At 47.6% G+C, this 19,793-nt stretch overlaps 1 protein-coding gene and 1 pseudogene across 3 annotated transcripts in view; both read right to left on the bottom strand.

Annotated features, from left to right (window-relative positions):
- SLC38A10 (solute carrier family 38 member 10) overlaps nucleotides 1-19,793 on the bottom strand; it is a 399,402-nt gene that overhangs the window by 61,189 nt on the left and 318,420 nt on the right. The window lies entirely within an intron of this gene.
- LOC146810394 (CD151 antigen-like) lies at nucleotides 1,929-9,792 on the bottom strand (annotated as a pseudogene).

Genomic DNA, 19,793 nt, shown 5'->3' with positions numbered 1-19,793 from the left:
CTCACGCAGCCCGTGGGGGGCAACCGCACCCACCGGTGGGCCCCGCAGAGGATCTCGGCGAGCCCAGGGGGACCGGGGATCAGGGCGGCAGGAGGAGGAGCGGGTGGATAGAGTGTCCACTCACCCGGGCAGCCGGCAGATCCAGGCCCCACAAATCGCCTCCCGGGGCGCTGCCCGAAATGACAGCCGAGCCCTCTCAAGGGACCTCCGCCGCTCCACGGCCCGTCGGGGTCCAAGGTGACACGCCGCCACCTCACTCCGCCCGCAGCCGATGCCGTCACCGCCTGCAGGGTGCCGTATGTCTCCACTCCACACCAGCGAGTTAGCGCTGCAGGGCGGGCCCCCGGGCCCCAGGGGCGAGGATGGAGGGGGGAGAGAAGAGGGAGCCGGGCCTCCCGACCGCCGATCGCGGCCCGACACTCAGGGACGTCCCCAGGCCCCACAGCGCCTCTTCACGGATCCAGACGTGCGCTCCCGGAGGAGCCACAGCAATTGGGGGGGGAGGGTGGAGGGGGGGAAGGCGGCCAAGGAATTGCCGACTCCCCCCCTGGATCCACCGCAGGAGCCCCCGCACCGCCTCCACGGCACCGCCGCCCGCGCCGACGCCACCGCACTCACCGGCCGCCACCTGGCGCCAAGCCTCCCCACAGAAGCAGCTCCACTCCCCAATTGGCAAGCAGGATCCGTAGAGCGCAGGCAGGTATTGAGGGGGAGGGGGGGGGTAGGCCCCTGCGAACGCCGTGGACAGGCTGCTCCCACTGTGCCCCTGGAGGCCCGGGGCCCGGATACCTCGTGGGCGCCACGGGCTCCAGTAGTCCTCGCCGCCGGACTTCGCTCCAGGCGTTCCGCGTCCGCGCCCCGGGCCCGCTTCACTCGCAGCTGGCGGCGCCCGGGGAGGACCGGAACGCTTCAAATTCCTCCCCCAGGCTGCAGGACTGCTCCGCGTCTCAATGCGCCCCTCGGCTCCCGGCCAGGGCGTCTAGGAGCGGACCATTCAGGAGAAGAAGGGGCCGGGCGCTTGGAGCCGCTCCGTTAGGCGGCCATGTTGGTCCAGCGCCCCCTAGCACTCCTCGGCAATCTGCTATATTACATGAAGAAATCTCACTACTACAGCCCAAACCACCAAGAATACATTTTATCTCACAAAATACTCCAAGAGAATTAACGCTATCTCTTAAATGCTAATAACTCAGTAACAGACCCACCCAAGAGATGAATCAAGTGCCATCAGCACATCTGCATGAGTAAAAACTAGAGACAAGACTTGATAAAACTAAATAAACCGCTACATTACCAAACAACAAACAAAAAATACCGCCTAAAAAAAACACTTAAATACAGGCCTCACAAACACACTTGCAGTTCTCAAAGTAACGAAGATGATATCCTCCCCTCAATCTTCTGAAATACATGTGATCTTCAAACTTGACATGGATCCTCGAACAGTCCTTCTTGCCCAACATCAAATCAAGGATTTACTATTTGGCAGATGACACCAAACTTTACCTGAAAGCCTCCACAATTAAACACTGCTTCTCCGTTATTAAAGTATGAATGCCAAGCTATTAACCCTGATGGAATTCATCTTCATTGCCAGTAACACAAAATAAGTTCAAATCCAGGACTGGCAATCCTACATGAAACTAGACAGATTCACAACTCCTCAAGAAGGCAAATCTGCTTGTAAAAAAGGATTGCTGCGCCGGCTTTCAAACACATTTCACCAAGAAAACACATTGAGCTTCGTACCAACCATCACTATTACACAGCTTTATTCTAGCTCTTTTATTTCTCTCTAGTTTGCAGTTTAACATTAGATTTCCAGATATGTTAAGTAATGCATTTGTACCGAATAGGCAAATATTTGTTTGCAGTAGGCAGCAGCACGCTGGATCACATTGGAGGAATTTATAAATTGACATCTTGCGTCACATGACATTACAATTTCCTTTCAGTAACTTCACTAGCCAATAGCCGCCTGCGATTTCAATTATCTGTACTATTCCAATGCCAATTCCAGTTGCTCCGACAAAGCCAAAGTACTGTACAAACCAGAACTTCAGCTTGCTAAAACATCCCTGTGTGTATAGATTTGAAAATTCTCCATTTTCATTCGCTGAGGCATTGCAGGTGATCTGATTATTCTTGCGATAGCTGGATAGAATACAACCACTAGACAGCGTAAAGGGGCTTGAAGTCCAGTCCTAAGAATACTGAGTGCCACAACACGGAAACCTTTGCTGCAGAATATCCACTACTTCAGTTACATAAATCATCACCATACTTATTGATTATCGTTTGGAATTTTTTCAAGACGTTTTACACAGCTTATCCATTAAAAACAAGCACTGGCATAGCCAATATGTCTCACCTTTGGGACCTTATAAGTATTTAGCCAGAGCTATTGGCTTGGCCAATGTTTTTAAGGTATGTTGTAGAGCAGTGTGGCTGTTGTGCTCCGTACTGCAAACTTGGTGTTTAAGTTGTGCTTATTGCAGTGACATGGGGGCAGTGGCATGGTGTGGAATGCAGTGGTGTGTTGTTATATGGTGTGCATTAGTAGTATGCATGTGGGCAGTGTGCGTTGGTGGGGTGCATGCGATTTGTATATTGAGGTGTGGCTGTGGTGCACTCACCCAAAAGGATGTGTGCATAGAGAAGCCATGTAGGATGAACTCTGGGTGAAATCCTTGAACGCGAACCTAGAAATTCTCCTGCAACCTGCCACTGCAGTCACTGACCTGCTGCAGTTTCCTTAGTCTATCCCGTGCCCTCTTTGGGGACTCTAAATAAACAGACAAAAAAGGGAGATAGGACTACAAACAAATGTACACATAAATGAGGGGTGGTGGACAGCTGAAACAGCTAAGTGAGAGGGGGTTGAGGTACGGGGAAAATCATGTATAAACACTGAGGCAGACTTACCACTCGCTTGATTACTGAGATCCGAGATGATCACCAACTGTGTCTCCTGCTAGATTTTTTCAGCGAGGGAACTTGTTTATTGAAGACTTTGCTGAAATACCTCAATTAAATACCAGCAATGACGGGTACAAATTAATCCAGGGGAAGGAGTGGCCGCATCGGCCTTAACCAAAAGCTGCCTCTAAGGTTCCCAGCACCTGCCGCGAACATAAGGTAGAGAAACCAGATCTCAAGAGAAGCTGATACGGTACAGCTGAAGCGCGATAGTAAACATTAAAAAAAAATTAACATGAAGTGCAGCACCCGTCCGTGAAACAGGCGGCGTGCAACAAAAGAAAGTTTGTTACACAGGCTATTCTTTGGAAAATTAAAGTGCATTAAGCGGGCACCATGCTCATACACAAGCATTGTTAAAGATGAAGTGCGGCGTGTGTGTTAGGCTGTCTCGGCCGGCATGAAATGCCAAAAATAAAGAACAAGCATTTGCAATGCAATAGGTCTCGCATTTACGCAAGTTTGAGCTATTGGCACTGTAAATGGCAACGCCTTTTATTTATGTTTTGGTTTTCAAAACATAAATAAAAGGCATTGTCATTTACAATGTCAGTAGCTTAAACTTCGTAAATGCGAGACCTATTGCATTGCAAATGCTTATTAATGTATGTTGTACTTTTTTGGTGCCTTTGAATGACAGACTAAAGATTTTATGAGGACTGTAAATTTTGCCAAAACATGGGCTGGTAAGACCTCTCCTGCTGTGTGCTACAGCACGGCGTGGTACAGTGCGTTCTCTGATGTTTGGTAAACAGATAATTCTATGTACAGAGGCCTCGGTTTCTTCTAACCTCCCACTCTGTAAAAAACAAACAGCAAGTACAGGTAGTATCCGATTCCTCCTGGTAAGTGTATGGCCAGTGCATGCCCATGCTTTCATACTCTGAGAGAAACTGCAAGGCTCAGTGTCTTTTGCGATCAGTTAAAGTTTTTGTGAAGCTAATATGTCCCACAGGATGCTACTGGGATATGGCACATAGATGGGTCAGTCACTGTGCACAGCCATTAGCTTGGGTTCTATACTGGCAGGGAAGGAGTAGAACGTATTCAATTTGTAAGCTAAGCCAATGAGCAATGTGCTGTAGAGCCAAAAGGGATCAAACTCAGATAGTGATAGATCAGTCAGACCTCCAAACCTTACCAACTAGAGGTACTGATAAAGAAATCTGAGACAGGAAACTGGAAACAGTGTGCCAGCTGGGCTTGTAACTTCATATCATCAATCTAGAAACAGCCTATCTATTTAACAGGAAATAGAAGTGTCAAGTAAATTACTGGATTATTAGCTGGATTTATTTGCATGCAGCAGACAAGAAGTCAGCACCGAACACCACAGTAAACAAGCTTTTCAAATTTCCGATCATCAGTAATTTGTACTATTATGCAAATATAGGATTCTGGCGACGTGAAGCACGGGTCAGAAAAACTTTACAAACTGAACAGAGCTCCATACATTCAACAGAGACAAAAATGTTTGTCATTGAGCAATGTGTTTTTAAATACCTCTGTGGTGCAGGGTAGCAAACATTCCCATTCGTAATTTATTTTAAATACAATTTTCTAGTGTCCATTGCTCGTGTGTTTACGAGGTATGGGGTCATTCCCTCGTGTATTTCCATATGTGAATCAGAACTCATCCTTGTAGTCACCGAGACAGGACCCAAGCAAACAAACAACAAAATAATGCAGCAAATGCTTTTTGAAAGGTAAGGCGTAGAATGTTAGAAAAGAGGAACAGAGTGGGTGTATCGAATTTGCTCGAGACCATCAAGTGACCGAATTATGTAAGAGAGTCTTCCATTCTCATAACCATCTTTCACTTTCAAAAAACCCTTTCCCAGGCAGATTGGGGTGCCGCTATAAATGCAGAGCCCCAGCATACAAGATGAAGCTCCTGTGCATTCGTTCACTGGATACAGCTGGCAGCAAACGAGTCAATGAAGGGTGAGAGGACAATTCACCAGTCTTCCCCTCAGTCCGATCTATAACCGGGCACACCTGACCTCTCCGTAACTAAACTAACTGTATCGAGCACCTATGTGTGCCTTCATTGTAGGATGAACAGAATACCTCCCAACACAAAAAAAAAACAAATTTTTTTTTTTTAAAGTCTTCATCATCACTAAGCCCCAGCTGGATGCCTTCCTTTGACGCTGATTCCCCGACCCAGCCTCCTCCTGGGGGTTACCCAGATATTAGTTTTAACTCCTTCAATCCCCGCTCCTTTAGACAACCGCTTTGTATTTTTCAGTAGTCGTCTGAGCTGCCAAAGTGCATGGTTTCTGCCTTGAAAGTATTGACAGTGCCAAAATTAACCTCTCAAGAGTTAGGGCAGATTCGAATTGAGGTATTTAACTGAGATACGAGGCCATTCGCGACCATTAGGAGTTGACTCTCAATTGTAAATAAGCCCCCAGAGACAATAACGTGCAAACTCGCCCGTTGAAGTTTGACAGATCCTGTAACAAAGTTGAGTTGCTAAATGTAAAACGCGTTATTTGCAACAGCCATGCCATATTTTGGGGAGTCTGGCAGTCAGGATGCATGGAATAAGACAAAGATCAAGAAGAACCCGCATCCTGAAAACGTGAGTTATTTGAAAACTCACTGCAAGCCACTGACACCATGCGCGCAGCTGTGATAAAAAGCATGCAGCGGTTACCTAAGCATACTGGAGAAAGTGGGAACACTGTGCGCTTTGCGCCACAGACACTCACCCACTACTCAGACAAGGAGGGGAAAAAACGAACTTGATGGACCTTAAACATTTTACGTAAACCCTATTTACCCCACGAGCAGAGCTCCAAAATATTACATTTAAAAATACGGCGGGCCCCTTCGCCTGTGGGCACGGCACATGGGTGACTGCCCTGTGAAAAAGTCCGGGGATGGGGCACGGTCAGACGCGTGGCTGAGACACCCGATTCTACCCCAGTTCTCCCCTCCTTCTCACAGCCAAACGCCTCTCCGGCTATCTCTCCTAGTTCCCGTCCACGCCAGGCCAGCTTCCCGCTGGCGATCTGCACATATACCTGGCTGAGTGGCTGGCAGCCGTACAGTGCTAGATTTTTTCGGAATAGCATTTAAAACGGCTTCCATACAGCGCTACACACAACACATAATTGCGCGAATCCCATTGACATCTGCTTCATTACAGTTCGGCTCAGCAGCTTATTTGTATTAACAAACACCACAAGACGCGCGTTGCACTGCCACCCTCGAGCGCGGAGAGATCACCTGTTGCACGGGTCCTGTCGCTGGCGCGAGCTTGGCCGGAGCCTGCAAAAAAGCACTTCCTATCCTTCCCTTTAACGTTCGCCCTTGCGTGCGTAAACAGATAAAACGTGGCAGTCGCCGGGGCCTCTTCACTGCCAAAAAAAACAAGCAAAACAGAAAGCAGCTCCGGGCTGGGGAGGAGACCTGGGAGGCGAGGGCTGCCCGCGCATGCGCAGTACCTGTTACTTTCGCGTGCAGCCGGTGTGGGAGCTGAAGTCCCGGGTCCCAGGAGGGGGCCGGGTGAGGAGCGGCAGATAGCAGTGCGGGGCTCCCATGCATAAGGAGAGAGCCCCGCGTCGTGCTGGCAGTAGTGGAGCTGGAGTGCTCCGGAAGCCGCCGTTCAGAAGGATTCCCCCCGCAGACCGGGTGAGTGGGATTCTCCATATGTAGAAAGTGAAACTAAATGCTGGCTTGCGAGGGAAGAGGGACAGGAGATGTGCACGCCGCGTGGCTGTAGGCGCGTACACCAACTCAAATCCGCCAAAAGCCTGCGCTTGCACATCTCCTGTCCCCCTTCCGAGGCAAGTCAGAAACAATAGATCTCGCCGAAAGCAGCGCTCCGCGCTGCGTCGCAGGCGAGACCTAAAAAGTAGTGCAGTGAAACCAGACATATGGCCCAAACTGAAATGATTCATGTAGCAGGGGCAGTTGCCAGGGTGGGAACAAAACGGCCACAAGGAGGGGCAAATGTACGAAAACAATTGGATTTGTAAAGGCACACCAAGCAACGAATCAAAATGCGGTGGGCATGTTTCAAGCCCACAGAGGAATTACAGCATGCCTCGCAGAGCAGTGCATGTGCTGCCTCTAGGCTCAACCTAAACAAGCATTTGCAATGCAACAGGTCTCGCATTTACGCGAGTTTGAGCTATTGGCATTGTAAATGACAATGCCTTTTTTTTATGTTTATGTTTTTGAAGCATAAATAAAAAGCATTGTCATTTAAAATGCCAAGAGCTTAAACTTATGTAAATGCGAGACCAATGGCATTGCAAATGCTTGTTTGTGAACCTGCACCGTTGCCAAATAAAGAATTATTTCTACCCATTCATCAACCACACAATAAAGTCTTTCTTCAGCCTATAGCCATGTCCCTGTGGCCACTCAACATCAGTCCTGACTATGTGATGTTATTGAACAGGATGGATGGATGGATGGACCGATGGACTCGATGGATGGACAGACTGACGGGCTATGAAGAGTGTATGTATGAATGATGCTGCTGAATAATGGATGGATGGATGGTCTATGAAGAGAGTATGTATGAATGATGCTACTGGACAATGGATGGATGGATGGTGTCTGAAGAGTGTATGTATGAATGATGCTACTGAACACGATGGATGGATAGATAGATGGTCTACGAAGAGCATATGTATGAATGATGCTACTGAACAAGATAGATTGATGGATGAATGTATGGATGGATGGACAGAGCAGATGATATGAGGGTACAGATTTGTTGACAAAGCGGCAGATGCTAGAGAGAAAGAGAACAAAGGAGTAAATCAGACAGCTGGTTGCAGAGAGAGGTGGTCAGAGAGTGTAGTACACTAAGGGACAAATTAATGAATAGTCAGATGGGTGGATGTGGGGACAAGGAGGTGTGTAACTAATCATCCTGTGTCAAGTGAAAGATGTGCAACTCAGAGGAGCCAGGGGTGTCTGGCAGCACCGTCCAAACCCTAAAGCCAGGTGTGTGGCGAGCGTGCCTTAAGCATGTCCACGCAGCACAAGGCACCCCGCAGTAAAACAGACCAGAGTAAACACGAAGCGCACGCTGGGCAATAATGTCCTCCCGCCCTCCCCCCCCACACACACACACACACACACACGGAAAGCCCTCCGGCCCAAGCACTTAAAGAAAGTTGTTGCCATGGGATTAAATCAAGGGCAGTGTGGAGCTGTCTTGGAAGAAATATACTAGAGGACAGGCACGCCCAGGTGTGTTGAAATAATGAAGTGCTGCCAACCAAACGACTGCACTATATCCATGGGGGAATACTTTTATCGACAAGCACACTAAACAAAAGTGTCACAGTACCTTACCGAAACTGCCGCATATTGATTAAATGTAACCAAGGCGCCAGCCGTAATAGTACGGACGCAACTGAAATATGGAGGCTTTTTAGTTTAATAAATAACTGATGTTAACTTCCGGGACGTTTCACTCTGTCTGTGGGAATACCCAGCTCTAGTTTTTGCTGCCCAAGACTTCCAGCAGCTGTTATTAGAGAGCTGTGTGTCCCATTCCTCGGCGAGAGGCTGGGAGTGGGCCAACAACACGTGACTCCACCCCGTGCATGAACACAACAACAACAGACTTCTGTCAGGAGCTGAGATTCCGACCTTATGGAGGGGTGGAAGGGTGTCCTAATCCACGGCATGCTGCACTAGGCGGGGTTGTGTGACGGACACTAATCCTGGTAGGGGGGAGATAACGAGGGAGAGAGAAAGATTAAAATTTCTGGGACAGTTTGGACAAGGCGGAACCGCAAGCCACGAGGATCACAAAGTGTAAAGTTAGGTGCTGGACAGTCAGGGCAGATTCAAGGTTACTAGAAAGCATCTATAGAGCCAGCTCGATTCTGCGGCGCTTTCCGCATAAATATGGATTACGCATTTGCCTTATAAGGCATCATCTGCAGCATAATCTGCAGATATTAACTACAACAAAAGTGTCTAGCTCAAACGGATCAGAAGTTACTAACCAGTACCAGTCGTTAATCCGAAATAAAAACGACCAATAAAGTTTCCAGAACGAATAACTAAAAGCTTTTAGTAACAGGCAGCGGCTTAATGCGATTTGGCAAAATGGACAAGGGTTTTATTTTAAAGAAAAAAAAATGATGGCTGTGCGCCTGGAAATAAGTTGCTGTAAACTCGCACGCTGAAACCCACCAGACACGCCTACAAGATCTCTGCAGACCACAGAGCCGGAAGCGCGCACTGAAGCTGACGGAGTGGGAGGGGGAGTGGGGGCGGGCACGCAGGCTGCCAAATGGTGCGATGAATCACGGCTAAAGGGAAAGCAAACAAGTGGTTGCAGGACTCCAAATGGTGCGCGCGCCCGGACGGGTCACATGCACTGTAGTTGGAGGCCTGCAAAGCCACTGTTTGCACTTCCAAAACGCGCTTACTATAAGTCTCGCCAGAACAGCGCTAAAGCGCTGGTCAGGCGAGACCTAAAAAGGCTGAGATACAAACAAGAATTTCAATCAAGAAAACAATGGCCAGCATCATGGTGAAAGCTTGTACCATTCCTTGATGTTCATTGAAAATGGCCACTGCTCAAAGGTTGACGGCATTAAAATCGGAAAGACCCACAGAGAGTGCCAGAGGGGCTCCAGACCACCCATCATTTAGGTCTATGTTAATATCGAACAGTTTAATTTGGCTGACCACTCCTAGACCCATCAATGCAATGCCAGTCACCCAGTAGAACACAAAAACAAGAAACAAGCCAACTTTTGCCGTAAGTAGCCCATCCTTTGATTTCATTGCGTTAGTTTACTCCTGGATCAGGTTAACTTTTTGCTGCAGCTGACCTTGTTCTTTTAAGCATCAAGAAGCTATTACACAGAAACCAGGCATATAGACTTCAAAACCATGGTACATAACCTAGTCAGATGGTGGAAATGATCAGATTATCTACTTTTACAGCATCACTCTAAACTCACTGAAGAATGCCCTCCATGCTGCTACAAGACTCAATGTACAAAGGACATATTACATCTCTCCCTCTCTGATGAACATACACTAGCTACATCATACAATCCTATTTACTCTTTAGACCCTGTTGTATCACCTACAAAGAAATTACAATCACTGCCACCAATCTACCTGACAGAAAACAAAATGGGTTATTACCTGTAGGAGTCGCTTTGCAGTTTGATGACTTTTCTGGATTCACATGCTGTGCATTATCCCTCCATCTAGTGGTTGGGTCTGGAAAGCCCATTTTTTCTCTTGGGTGACGACCTGCAGTTAGGCATACCTCTCCCCTATGTGTGACTCACCTCCCAAAGACCCAGCACGTGGTCATCATCTCCAGATTATTTCTTCTTCTTTTGGTAACCTGCACTATTTTAGGTCTTTGTGAATGTTATGTTTTGTATAGTTTCAACACCGTTTTTTAAAACTCATATCTCTTCTAGGTAAGTCAGGAGGGTTGAGTGTGAATCCAGAAAAGTCTTTAAGCAGCAACACCACTCCTACAGATAGGTAACCATTTTGTTTTGCAGCGTGACTTTTCAGGATTCACATGCCGTGCAATAATTACATAGTGATATTCCCTCCACCCGCAAGGTTGGGATAAAGTGAGAGCGTTAGCGAACAGGTGTTTTAAGACATTCAGTCCCACTTGAGCTTCCTTGTTGACCTAAATGTCCATGTAGTAAAGTTTTGTGATTGTGTGGCTGGACAACAATGTCACTACCGTGTGAGTGGCTTTTTTCCTTACTAGGCAATGCATTTGATTTGTCTTCTAATAGCACTCATGCTAGATGTAGCATGTTTGGATTGTCTGTACTGTACATATTCCAATAGTTCCCTTTATGATTGCCATCCCAATGTTTGAAAGAGAAAATAAATCAAATATTGTTTGCCTTCCTGTATTGTTTTTTTTTCCAATGGTACATAATTGCTCTACTGATGTCAAGTGCCTGTGCAGACTGTCCAGAGTTTCGCCTGTTTCTTTACCTCTCCCACGAAACCCCGCTTTACTTGGCTGGTTTGTTGCTAATCGGACACCAGTTAAAGTGGCAAACTGTTTTGCTGTACAGTCTGCGTAAACAGAGAACGGTCTTACACTAGAAACCACTTCAAAAATTTCCTCTGGCCAGCACAGCTCCTATTGCTTTTACTGTTTCATAAACATTTTTCATTTGTTACAGTGAATTGTCGACCACACCGCTGAAAAGATTTTCAACATGAATGGAGTGTCAAAAATGTAATCTTACAGTTCACATTTAAGACCAGAAATTCTTTGCCTTGAATGTCTGTGTAATATTATGCTGGCACGCAGCTGCCTGCCGGCTGTATGGGCTGAATCAAAAGACGACTTGAAACATGTGTTCGCAATAGTTTTCCCTCTTGTATCCACGCTGTTGGCTCTTCCTTTATATTCATCTGGTAAATGCTGTACGATCGCCTTCATCTCCCGCATTGCCGATCGCCCAACAGACTAAGCGTTGAATCTGAATTAGCTATCCTCTATTAGGCAGCTGCTGCTCTTTTCATCTTTTTTCCTACAGCCTTTTAGTCATTGAATAGACAAAGATTAAAAAAACACTACGTGCATTACTTTTTCACCAATTTGTGATGCCAGTTCGGGCAAAATCTAATTGGATTACTTTACGTAACATTTAAATTTGTTAAAGTGTTGAAGTGACCTAGATATCAGACAAATTCCCCAAAACATGCATTATCCAACCCTTAGGTAGTCCCAGATGTAAGAAAAGCCTCATTTTTTCCATGCCACGCTCTATCTCAATATGTTCTCCATCCACCCCAGTAACAAACATCTCCTAAGTCTTGACATCCCCAGAAGCCAACCTCAATCCCCCAGTGTCTCAGGGATGGACACAGTTAAAGGTGGTCTGTTGTCCCTTTTCCCCTTTGTTCTACCTTGAGGGACTGCTCTAGCAGAAATGACAAATCGCACTCCTGGTCTAATAAATAAATAAAAAAGTCTGGAAATCTTTTTCTTTTCAGATTTCTTCCCTGGAAGCGTTTAACGCGGAGAAGGCCAGTGTGATTGAAAAGCGTTGCACTGGGTCTGGGTGAGTAGCTGTGATGTGTAAATTAAAAACGTATTGGCCTGTGAACCTGGGGACAGATGATCTGCCCATACACCATCAACCAGGGACACAACAGCCGAGCCGACCCTTCTAACGAGACCTTCCCGGTTAAGCTCGTTTAATTTTGTAAAATTACGGCTGCCCTCCAGAAAGTAGCCGGTTTGTGAAAAATGCGTTAGTTACATCAGATACCGTGACGGCCTCGCCTTTCGAGTGCAGGTAGGAGCGCCGGCCCTCGTCAGCTTCGCTATCTTGGGTGCCTTCGCCTACTGTGGAGAAGTACTACTGCCTTCACCCAATTGGCGGGAAATCTGCTGCACACAAACCTACAGAGGAGCATCCACTGCGGGATACCAGTCCTTTCCCAGCTCTCAGCACGGATTTATTTCCCACCAGTCAGTGAGTGGTTAAGTCCTTTCTGTGCTATTATAATAGGGGGGAGTGTGTCAGAGCCACGCAGACTGGTGGCGGAGAGCCAATGTTAACTACCCGGCCAATTAAAATGGAAGGAGAGCACTTAACCAGCTCTAAAAGGAGCTCTTAGGAACATGTTACCTGTCATGATCAGCAGGCGCGGTGTCCCCGGGGAGCTCTCGGGCGGCACCTGACATCTCGCAGCCTCGCCAGGAGAGTGTGACAGAGCTGTCATCCCGCGGCGCCGACGAGACGCGGGCGGGCGGGCGGGCGGGCGCAGGGCTAGCTAGCAGAAGGATTCCCCGGCTCGGAGCTTCGAGATGGGGATCCCCGGTCTCGCGCAGCTCGCAGACGTCACCGCTTCTCCTTCCATGCCGTAGGCACGCAGGGAGCACTGCCTTCTCTGCGCAGCAGGCAGCACTGGCTGGGCATTCCAGTCTGACGCGCCAGCGGGGTTAAGGTTACAATTACAGCTCAAAATCCTTGGAGGGGTGAAAGGCGACCCGCCCTTGGTAGCCAGTAGTGCACTAGGACACTAGGGGTTCGCATAGATGTCTCAGCACACCTCAGGTGCAAGGCATAATGTGTGATCACGGTATTCCTTAAAAGTATTTCGACGGCACTTAAGAGGTTGGGGATCGGCTTACCTTAAAAATAATAGGAATGACCACGCAAGGCAAAAGAGCTACGACGGCTTCCTATTCTAAACCAGGAAAGGAGGAAATATGGAGGGGGTGGAGCCCCAGAACAGGGGGCTTTGTGCAGGAATGCCTTTACTTAATGTTTTTGTTTTGTTTACTCTATATTGCGGGTTCATTCTACAATCATTCTCTTTTCTTCCATGTCCTAAACAAAGTTATAATAAGAATCCATGGATATGTGCAAACAATGCCCCGAAGGCACTCTTACTCTGCTCATGTCCCTTGCTTTCAACTGAAGTGTCTTCATTTTGGTCTTCAGGTCTATCTGCCTGGTTAATTTACCATGTCTTTCCCAGTCAATTCTGAAGTTTGTTTCGGATTATGAAGTTGAACTCACCCTTGGCAGCACCCAAGCTTGTTTTTCTAAAGACCTGGGAGAAAACCAATATATTAAAGTCAATCAGCTACAGAGTTAGTCACTTTCAGGCTTCTGCAGGTTAGAAACCAGGAACTGAGGTGTTAGCGCATACCTGCACAAGTCATTCCATCACTAAATGCTACCCCGTCCCTATGTATCATCACAATAGAAAGCCTGCCTTCTCGTATGTCCTGCCATCAGAATCATGACACTAAATAGCTCTGCAAAGAGGTTTTAATATCAATCAATCAGCTCCTTGTGACCCAAAAATGTGAGTGAGCACAGCCTTCCTTTATCTGCCTCTATCATTTCTTCCTAGCCTTTGTTGTACATGCCATCTTCGTAGTCATTCTTTTCAATCTTCTTATCTGTTGTGATTTTTTTTTTGGCTGTATAAGGTATCGCCACATCTAGTCTCCCAGGCTTACAGGAGCTCTTCTCATCCTTTCCCTGTCAGTTCCGGCTGGAAGACTAGCTCTACTGGCTTTAAGTCAATCACCTCCACCTCTTGGCATCCTATTTTCTTTCCCCTAAACAACCTTCATACTTCATCTACACTCACTATCACTCACCATCATTACTCCACTACACCTATACCATATGAAAATACAGAAACCCGGTCTGGGCCAGTCCTTCCGGTGCCGGCTCGCCAATAGTTAATGCAGTTTTCTTTTACTCTCATGCGTCTCACTGTGAACCATACCAGTCTACTGCTCTTCCTCACTGCACTGCCACATTCTTTTCCAGTTGTCTCCAGTACTCAATGGCGTTTGTTTACTCCACACAGACGCTTTGCATTTGGCTGCTTTGGATTTTAAGTGGAACCTTTCTGAGCACTTTTCAGATCTTCTACCTCTGAATATGTAAGTCTCTCTGGGTATGATCTCAGATGTAGCTCAAGGTGCGATCTAGCTATAGGCAAACTTTCACTTAACGACATCTCTGCAATGTCATTTACAAGTGATAAGGAGTAAAGGTCCTAGAGACATAAATCTGGGGATAGGATGCACCAAACGGTGGAACAGATCGAAGCTAGAGCACTGCTGCTTTGAGGGATGTGAAACCACACTTTTGTGCCAGTTATTCCTCCTTAGTAAACGAGAGCTACGTTGTCAAGGAACTAGCAATGTTACATGACATTCTATAACCTGCAACCAATATCTTCACCAACTGGGTCACAGGAAAGAAGGCAGACCATCCTCCCAGCAGACACCCACTTAACATTCAAGGCATCCAAAGCAATTACAGTTCTACACTTAATCCCATCATCTGATTTCAAACAATTTTCCCTTTATTACTCTAAAGCAGCTCACACCCATCATGTAGTGCCGAAGAAATTATCAATGTATAAATATAATTATTACAGTTCTTGTCCAAGCCAACTGGTGACAACACATCCCTCCATATATTGAATATCATTAGCCATATGAACTGTCACACAGGCAGTTACTAACCCACATCACAGAGCTACAAGCCATACTGATGATACTTAGCTTGCCTATGAGTTTTAATAGTGTGTGTGAAAGAGTGTCATAGACTTGGCAATCCAAAAAGACCACACTCTTCTCTTTTCTTCGATTGAAGCCCCTAATGCCACGGTGCACAATAGCAGAACATCATAAGGAATAGGAAAGAGGACTGTCGTAACAGAATTCAACCACATGCAACCAAAGTCCTTAAAGAGCTAACATTGTTAGCCCTCCAGGTTCAGATTAAATTTAGAGTAGCCTGGCTCACTCTTCTCTTTTCTAAACACCTACTTGCTCCTCAAAGTACCCACATTTAGAACCAAGTAGACTGTGAAACACTTTTCCACAGAAGCAGCTTCTACCATCTGAAACATATCACCTTCTTTGTTGTGAATCCAACCATCTCCATCGGCATTCCATAGGAAAATAAAAGTCTTCCTCTTCAGAAGCTTCCTAAAAGTCAAACAGCAATTTTCCTTCACCCCATTCACTATGCACGTGTACAATGGTGTTCTTTTACTCAGTTGTTGAATGTCCGCTCTCAATTCCAATCTCTTGGTCCTCTTCTTTATCTCCTAGCCCACTCCCATTCCACTGTCTATGCTTCTTTGTATTTACAGTTGCAAGACTAGTAAGACTCAATTTCATCACACGAGTTATTTAATGTAAAGCATAGAGATATACAATGGTGGCAGGGCAGCACTATAAAAATCAACTAAATATGTAATGAAAACAAGCATTATACTGCAACCATGTGTGAAATTTAGTACTGTATTACAGCATTTTTAAAGTGTGGCATATACACATGTATGGTGCCGGAGCATCGCTCTCGTATGGGTAGCATGCTACACCGTAAGGGATGGCTGGCTGAATGCTGTATTTGTTGTGATCATATAGGGAAGCACTTTGGTGTCATATGGGTGTGACCAGAGATGTGTGCTCGTTTTGTCTTATGCCTAGCAGTGTGATGGAGGAGGAGCAGTGAGGGATGGGCACACAAATATAATTACAGCTATGACTAGAACATTTAGGCAGTACCAGAGCACCATCCTAGCTGGATGGATAGCATGGTACTGTATGTGAGTTGATTACATTGGGGGGATAGTTACAGAAGGCCTAGCAATGCATATTACAACAGGTGCAAGGCACTGATAATGCAGTTCAATGGGTGAAATTATGTAAAACGGGCAAGAATGGGAGTTGGTACATAAGAAGTAGCCATGCAGGGAGGGATAATGCAACTGTTGTAGATTATACATCTTATGAATGAGGAAAGGAGTGGAACAGCTGTCATTGCTGGGAATTTGAGACAATACTATGCATTCTTTAAAAGGTCAAGTTTCTACCTACTCATTCTAGGGCAATGGAGGCCAACATTTGTGCACAGGTTCTTGCCTCAAGCTCCGCTCATGCTAACCGAAGACTCCTAAAGGTGGGCAAGCCCTACAGGGGTCATGGCTCAGAACCTAGCCAGACCATCACCCTGCACGTGCAAGGGTAGAGATGAAGAGCTTGGTAGTTTGCTGCACTGATAGTGCAAGAGCTAAGTGGCCTACCGGTGTTACCCTTTTGTGTTGACTCTTCCATGTAAGCCCAATACTTTCTTTAGGTCCCAGAGACCCTCGCTCTTTATAGGTTACATGAAGAAGCATTCTCCTGTCCTTCCAGAATTTTCTCCCAAACAACTTCCACTTTAATTATTAGCGATGAAGGTCATTTAAGGGTATAAAAGAGAAAATGTGATGAAAGGAGACTAACCCTGCTTCCACTGTTTTGGCTAGAAAAGCAGCTTCATAGTACTCATTTTTCTCATTATGGTTGGTCTCATTTTGCTCAATCGTAGTCCAGCTCTTCTGTATGTGAACCGTACTAAAAACAGTTTTTATATGTCTCCACAAGTTTGTTTCCATTCTCATCTCCACTGCCGGGTCCATTCCCACCCCACTCCCCAAAATAACTCTGCTCTCGCCTCTACAACAAGAGACCTTTCACCTTTAACAATATGAGCCTACAAGTGCCATTTGCTCTTCTTGACAACCGTTTATTCAACCACTGAATGCTGACTCCAGCCAACAAAGGTTGTTGATGGGGTCTACTGGATACTGCAGCTCACATCCAGTGGAGCCGAGCATTTGCCTGACTTGTTCTTTCAATAACTCTGGCCTTTAACACACGAAGCCACATTTTAGCAAAAAAACTCAAATTACTCCCTACTACATTAGACGTTTTGCAAAGTCTCAGGCTAGCCTTCCTAATACTCGGGCAGTTGTTGCCATTCTGTGATCCTAACATTGCAAAGATATGAACTGAACTCTGCCTTTATTAGCAGTAGAAGGTGAAGTAGGCCAAGCCCTATTGACCATGAAAAAAATGGAACTACCATCTACTACAATAAGGCTGGTCGCAGTGACACTGAATGAAGCTTTATTGTACAGTTAATAAAAACCATTACATGCTTTTCCCAGCTAAGCTGCGAGTGGAGGTGGATGGTCGCAGGCACTTTTTTGATCGTCCCGAAGCGGCCGGGGACTGGCTGGATACTCTGTCTGGGGATCGGGATCGGGGTGGCGGGGGGGGGAGCGGCCGGGGGAGAGGGCTCGCCGGATCAAGACTGAGGGACTAATACTAAGCCTCGCTCGGGACAAAAATGATGCCACTTTTGACTATACGTCTGTTCGCTTAAGTTCCCCTCCTATGGAGGTTGTGTGGGGTCTCTTGGGGGTTCTCCCTCCTCCTCTGGGGGTCTAGTTAGTTTCACTATGTATGGGGCGACAGGCACACTGCACGTTGGGGGGGCTGTCTGGGCTCATGCAGGGGTGCAGGGAGGGGGGAGTTCTGTTGGGGTGGGTGGGCAGGGATGGGGTGTTGTTTGTTATTATCACAAGGCAACCCTTTTTTTGTGTTGGTTCTACTGTGCTCTCGGGGGGACGAATGATGGTTTCTGTCTATGATGGGGGGTAGGGAATTAACTTTGTTGTCTTGGAACGTTAATGGGCTGGGGGACAGGATCAAACGAGGTGTGGTCCTGCAGTTTCTGAAGCGACTCTCGCCCGATGTAGTCTTTCTGCAGGAGACACACCTTATTGGCAATTCCTTCTGTGCCATGAATCGGCGTGGCTACCGCCTCGTGGCCCACTCGGGCTTCACGTCAGGCTCAAGGGGTGTGGGTATCATGGTAAAGAACTCGCTCCCGTTAGAAATTGATGAGGTGCTCCACGATGATAGGGGACGTTACACTGTCTTGGTGGGGAGAATGGAGGGCAAAGTGGTTGTCTTTGTGTCAGTGTACGTCCCACCGGGGTTGCAGTCGACCACCTTTGCAGACCTGGGGCGCCTCCTCCTTGGCCTTCCGGGGGGGCTTCTGGTGGTGGGGGGGATTTCAACGCGGTGGTTTCTGGGACTGTGGATCGTCACCCCCCTAGGGACCTCCCCCGGGCACAGGCGTGGCTATCCGGCCTCTTGGATACACTGGGATTGGTGGACTGCTGGCGCTTAAAACATCCCACGCAGCTGCAGTACACTTTCCACTCGGGGGCCCATGGTAGTCTCTCACGGCTTGATTATGTCCTTGTCCCGGCGGCCTATGTCGGGAGGGTGGGGGAGGTGCGCCATTTGGCACGGGGTATCTCGGACCACTCCCCGCTTCTGTTACATTTCGATGTCTTTCCGAGGGGTGAGAGCAGGGTGGTCCCGATCAATTCCTGGTACCTGCGCGACCCCACCATTCGCGCTGACTTGATTAAATCCCTCCAGCGCTATTTTGATGAGAATGTGGGGTCAGTGCCTTCGGCTATCTCCCTGTGGGAGGCCTTCAAAACAGTACTCAGAGGGGAGGCCCTATCCCTTATTTCCCACGCCCGGAGGCGCGAGCGGGAGGAGGTGACCCGGGTGGAGGCTGAAATAGCTGAGTTGGAGGGTAATCTAGAAGATGGGGTGACGGATGCTGCACTACATGTCCTACAACTCAAACAAGCGGCTTATAGGGCCCTCGTCACGGAGGCGGCCAGGGGCCTTAGTAGAGAGCAACAGGGGCGACTGTATGATGTGGGTGATAAGGCTGGTAAACTGATAGCGTGGTTGGATAAAAAGGAGAGAGCGAATCGTGTGGTCCCGCTGATTGAGAAAACGAATGGTGTGTGTGTAACTGAGCCAGAAGAAATTGTCTCCTGTTTCGCGGATTATTTCCGCGAGGTGTATTCCCCGGTCTCTTCTTGCTCTGAAGAGGATTCCCGTGCCCTGCTCAGGGATATCGCGCTGCCTTCCCTTTCTGGGGAGGACAGGGTGTCGCTGGACGCCGCTCCCACCTCCGACGAAATCGCCCTCGCCATACGCTCGGTCGCTTCTGGCAAGGCCATGGGCCCGAATGGTATCCCTATCGAGTTGTATAAGCTGCGACCGGATACATTGGCGCCTCACCTCCGCGCAATGTTCCTGGCGGCCCACTCGCTGGGCTCCCTCCCGCTTGACCAGCGTCTGGCTACAATCGTGGTGATCCACAAGGAAGGGAGACCTCGGGACCGTGTTACTTCTTATCGGCCTATCTCGCTACTGAATGCGGAGCCCAAAATTCTCGCCAAGGTACTGGCCAATCGGCTGGTCGGTGTGGTGGGAGATCTGGTTCATCAGGACCAGTCCGGCTTTATTCCCCATCGCAACACAGCCCTTAACCTGCGGCGTTTGCATGGGGTGCTCGCGCGCGTCCCATTTATACGGGAACCGGCCATTTTGGCGTCCTTGGACGCCACCATGGCGTTTGACACGCTTGAGTGGCCATACATCTGGGCGATGCTTGCGA

Source organism: Triturus cristatus, chromosome 7, assembly GCF_964204655.1.
Source record: "Triturus cristatus chromosome 7, aTriCri1.1, whole genome shotgun sequence".
In the NCBI taxonomy this organism is placed as follows: domain Eukaryota; kingdom Metazoa; phylum Chordata; class Amphibia; order Caudata; family Salamandridae; genus Triturus; species Triturus cristatus.
The sequence above is the reverse complement of the archived record's forward strand: the minus strand, read 5'-3'. Positions and strand labels throughout refer to the sequence as shown.